This window comes from Gossypium hirsutum, chromosome D01 (genome assembly GCF_007990345.1).
Source record: "Gossypium hirsutum isolate 1008001.06 chromosome D01, Gossypium_hirsutum_v2.1, whole genome shotgun sequence".
NCBI classification, from domain to species: Eukaryota; Viridiplantae; Streptophyta; class Magnoliopsida; order Malvales; family Malvaceae; genus Gossypium; species Gossypium hirsutum.
In genome coordinates this window covers 23,573,724-23,579,504 of record NC_053437.1, presented here as the reverse complement: position 1 = coordinate 23,579,504, position 5,781 = coordinate 23,573,724, and positions in this window count along the sequence as shown.

The window sequence follows — 5,781 nt, the reverse complement described above, 5'->3', positions numbered from 1 at the left end:
ATGTATTTCATGCATTAAAATATGCTTGAGTGCATTAGAATTAGTTAGTCAATCCTAATCAGATGATAACTAATGGACACAATAATTAGAAGGTGTCTGCTTAATTTATATCCTAATAAAAAAAAATAGGGATTCGTAATAGACTAAGAGAACTTATTACCTTGCATAACTTTAGGTTTATGTGGTTAAATTATTACAAACCTAATATGTGCTTGTTGCTTCACATAAATTCTAAGGAATCCTTAGTTAAATTATGACATTAGTTTATGCATATTTTTCTAAGTATAAGATTCGGTTGAACTTATATGAGATTCCTAGTTAATGAATGATCGAGTTGCCATGGAATATTTTTCAAACATTGTTAAACATAATGAAAATTAATTAAGTTAAATGTTGTAATTGTTCTAGCTTATTCATGTTATTATTGTTGAACTTGTAAAATTGTTGCTAAACCATCACCCTACATTTTATTTCATCTCATTTGCATTTAGGTTACTTTGCATCTAGTTAATTAATTTAATTTTAACATCTATCAATTCAAAATTGTTGTGTTTTCTTTACCAGCTTGTAAATCCATAATTTTGCAATTATTTGATTAACAAATATAGTCCATGTGGAGACGATAACTCTTTTACTTATTACCCTACATTTTATTTCATCTCATTTGCATTTAGGTTAATTTGAATCTAGTTAATTAATTTAATTTTAACATCTATCACTTCAAAATATTTTTGTTTTCTTTGCCAACTTGTAAATTCATAATTTTGCAATTATGTGATTAACAAATATAATCCTTGTGGAGACGATAACTCTTTTACTTACTTATTACTTGATAACGACTGTGTACACTTGCAGAAACCTATACGTTACAACACGACTTGGGACACAAACTGTCACACAGTTGTGTGCCACACATGGTCACACCACATGGTCGTGTGGACTATATAATTTTGGTGCAGGTTTTGTTGGAAAAAACGGGTTTGGAAAACGCAGGGGAAAATAAATTTAAGGAAAAAAGTTTTAAATTTTTTTCTAAAACAATATCTTGGTTGTGATATATAAAGCAATAAATACTTAATCAAAATTTCACCTTTTCAGTTCGTCTAGGATGAGCGCTTCAACCGAGTAGTCTTTTCTACTATCCTCAAGCTCACGTCTGTTGAGTGTGGACTCGCTTCGAATCAGAAATTTTTTTACAAAAATTACCAGTGGGGTAATTTTGCAATTTCTCTAAACTTTGGGGTCAAGTTCTAAATCAGAAAAATATATCTAAAAATTTTCTAAAATAATCTCTTTAAAGATTTTTTTCTCTACAACTTTCTCTTCAATTCAAGTGTGTTTAAATAATAACCCAATGCTCTCTTTGTATATGCAGAGTTTACAAAGTTCAACTATGATTAAACTTAATCACTTTAATATTAAATTGATATAATATTTATCAAGATAAATATTAGATTAAATTTAATATTAAATCTTATTAAAATAATAAAATGTTTATCTACAAGATAAACATCAAATTAAATTTAATATTAAGATAATCACTTAAATATTAAATTAATAAAATACTATTAAGATAGTATTAAATTTAATTTAATATTAAATTAATTTTATCTATAATTTCGCTATGCATGCAAAATATAAAAGACATAAATACAAAAGACATAATAGTGAAATGTAAATTTAATTTAATTCATTTATTTATTCATCGTTCAAATAAATAGAAAACAATTACATGTTTACTACAGTATGGGCACATTTCCCAACAGGTTTGTCTCACAAAATCTCAGGTTGCTACATGGCCTGAAGACACGGTCGTGTGACTCTATTTTCAAACTGTACACGGTTTGGCCTCACGGCCATGTCTTTCAACCACACGGCCTGGGCTATTTCACATGGTCTGGCCACACGGTCGTGTGACCTATGTTTTCAAGTTTTTCTACATTTTTCTATTTTGTTTCAAATAATTCCCTGTTTTTTCATGATTTGATTTTTAGGTTACGTAAGCTCGATATAAGGCCCGTAATCATATATATGCTATGAATTATGATTGGTTCTGAATATTTGGCATTTAATCTAATAATTGAATGGTTTGAAGCTATCATTTTATTCGATAAGTTTCGTAATACTCTGTAACTCAAATCCGATGATGGAGATGGGTTAGGGTGTTACATTTAACAGTATCAGAGCTATAGTTTAGTCGATTCTTGGACTGAATGTAGCATCTATTGAGTATAGAAATAAATGTCATTTTATAACTTGTGATAGTGTGGTGTCTCTTGACTCGAATTGTTTCAGATTTTTATTATGATAAAAGATGTCATCTGAATCTAACCGAATTAATTTCAATGAAGTAAAGAGTAATGTTCAAGCCTTGATGCATGAGGCTGCTCATAGTGTGTCCATTTCTATGGGCCAGGGAAGTGAGGCCAGTGGAACCTTCTTCTATATGATTTCAGAATAGTTTACCAACTTTATGTGAGCAAATTTTGTGGCTCAACAATCTCTACCCCCTCATCCTGAAAGCCCTATAGGACCGAATACTCATAGAATTCCTACTGATAAAGTCTAGAAGTGCGGAGCCAAAGAGTTTTGTGGTAAGTTGAATGACGAACCGGCCAGAGCTAAGTTTGGTTAGAAAACACAAAAAGGGTTCTAGATGAAATGTTGTGTTCTTTCGAAGATTATCTGAGGTGTGCCGCAACACTATTAAAAGAGGAGGCTTTTTACGAGTGGTTGACTTTAACTACTATGGTATCAAAAGAATGGGTTAACTGAGATTTTTTCTGAATTGAATTACAAAATAAATATGTTAGCAAATGATATTTACATAACAAGAAAAAAGAATTTCTTGAGTTGATGCTAGGAAATAGATCAATTGCTAAAGACGATTGAGAATTTCTTCAACTCAGTAAATATGTGTAACTCCTCTAACCTGTATTCGTCGTCAGAATAGGGTTACAGAGCATTACGGTACAAACGGAAGAGTAAACCATTCAATTCATACATCAATGCAAACATAATCTAATTACATTGAAACACATTCATAATGTCCCTTAATCGAGCCCTCGAGTCCCTAAAAATACAATGGAAATAATCTGGTACTAAATCGGAAACATTTGGAAATTTTCAAGAAAAATTTAGAAAATTTAAACTGCAGGGGACACGCGGCTGTGTGGCCAGGCCATGTGCCTCACACGGTTGAGACACACGCTCGTGTCTCAGGCCGTGTAACATTCGAAATAGAGACACACGGCCGTGTCCTAGCTCGTGTCCATGCCCGTGTAACTCTCTGACTTGAGTCACACGGCAAAGTCAGATTCTCGTGTGCCAGGCCATCTAACCCTCGAACTAGCCCCACACACCCATGTGCCAGGTTGTGTGCTACGTCGTGTAACTACCTGACTTGCATGCTTTTAACCTACAGGAGACACACAGCCATGGTGCATGGTTGTGTGTCACACACAGCTGAGACACACAACTATTTCTCAGGTCGTGTAGACCTAAAATGAACCTTAAACCACAAGTTTACCATTTCAAGCTTACTTGGATCCTAAGAAATTCAAATACCAACCAAAATACCTATTCAAAATGACATTAATTGAGCCAAAAACATACCAAAATCACCCTATTATGTTCCTAACCAATGCACCCATATTGGTACCACAAATATATATAATTATACATCAAAATAAACATCATTTCAACTTATCAATATATTCAAGCTAATACCTATCCAATATGCCTACAAAAGGTACTTCAATCACAACATTTCCTTAACACATATAATTCAATTAGCATAGAAACTATACCTCATTCTCATGTATTATAGAATTTGGCGATTTACACAAAAGATCATCCATAATATTTACATAATCCAAAACATTAATAATTGCAACACATAAGCCTATACATGCAATATAACCTGAAATAAATGTTCCAAAAACTACCAAATTGAGCTGGATAGTGTGACTTGAGTGTCGGTCTGATTGTCCAACCTTCTGAGTATCTACAAGGACATTAAATAACATAAGTAAGCTCAATGAAGTTTACTCAGTTTGACGTATTAAAGGATAAATCTTACCGAATTAAATACAACAATTCAAACAATAACAAACAACCTTGAGAATTCCCTGTCATCCACAATTTCAACCGATAAATTCAAATATGTTCAAATCAATACTCAAATATATAACAAATCCTTCAAATTCATTAAAAAATTGCTTGAACGAGATTTTCCATTCGAATAACGACTTAGGGATACGAGTACATCATCAGTCCAACCATAACACGTCGATGCTCATAACAGCTAATCTAACCGAAACATTCCAATGTTCATAAGGGCTAGTCCAACCGTAACATGCAAATGCTCATAAGGGCTAGTCCAACCGTAACACGCCAATGCTCATAAGGCTTAGTCCAATCATAACACACCAATGCTCATAAGAGCTAATCTAACCGAAACACGCCAAACAGAGAGTATAACACGAGAGTTCACAACAAATGCTGACCTCGATTTATTCAGGAAATAAATATATACATCCCTCCAAACCATCTCCACTCCAATCCCATACAACATACCATATCACGACTATACTCTATTCCGCGTTCAATCCAATCCGAGCAATCAAATTCAATAACATATCTCAAATAATGATTCATTATCAACAATTGAATATATGTAGTTTATATCGTGTTATACTATTCAAATATTCTTATAGATGTTAAATTTTAACCTTACGAACTTAGCTGGGCTGAATTGTAGTAATCGCAAAAGTTTAGGGACTATTTCGCTAATTTTCCTTTTCTACGAGTATATATGAGATCTTGATCTAAAATGTAAAATTTCTCAATTATTAGCATACATTTCATATTCCAATCCATTTTACAATTAATACCCTTTTATTTTCTGAATTTACACAATTATCCTAAACTTTTACAGTTTTTACAATTTAGTCTCTTAACCTCAAATTCATTAAATTAACTATTTTTCTCAAGTTAATATTTCATTAAAAAAACACTAGGCCCTTAAACATCCCCCAATGAACTTTAAATTCACTTCCAAACCCTAGAATTTTTTCATTTTCACAATTCAGTCCTAAAATCAAAATCTAACAAAAATCACTTTACAAAATTATCAAACAACACAATCAAATGTTCAAATACATGGTATTCATAAAAAACCTTCAATATTCATCAACAGAAGCTTCCAAAATTTTTAATAAAATCAAAAACAAAGGTACTGGCTAGCTGGACCTAGTTGCGACGATCTCAAAAACATAAAATTTACAAGAATTGAACATCAAAATCACTTACATGCAATGAAAATAAGAAACCAAAGCTCCTTCACCCTAGATATGGCTATTCGGCATGAATGAAGAAATGAAGAAGAAAATGTTTTGTTTTTCATTTAATTTTGTTTTAATTTCCACTAAATTACAAATTTTCAATTAAAATTTCATTATTTTTTTTCTAATTTTTTAACCGTCCAACCAAGTCAATTAGGGCTTAATTATCAGTTTAAGTCCTTCCTCAATTATTAATTAAACCATTTGATTACTTTAATGCTATAATTACTATATTTTATACCTTTTACAATTTAGTCTTTTTTCTTTAATTAGCTATCTAAAAGTTAACATTTCTAATCCAAATTTTAATATGACTCTAATGACTCCATAATTCTAAAAATAATAATTACGAGTCGACACAAAAAAAATTTGTGGTCCCAAAACCACTGTTCCGTCAACACTGAAAATCGAGTTGTTACAACTCTACCCCCTAAGG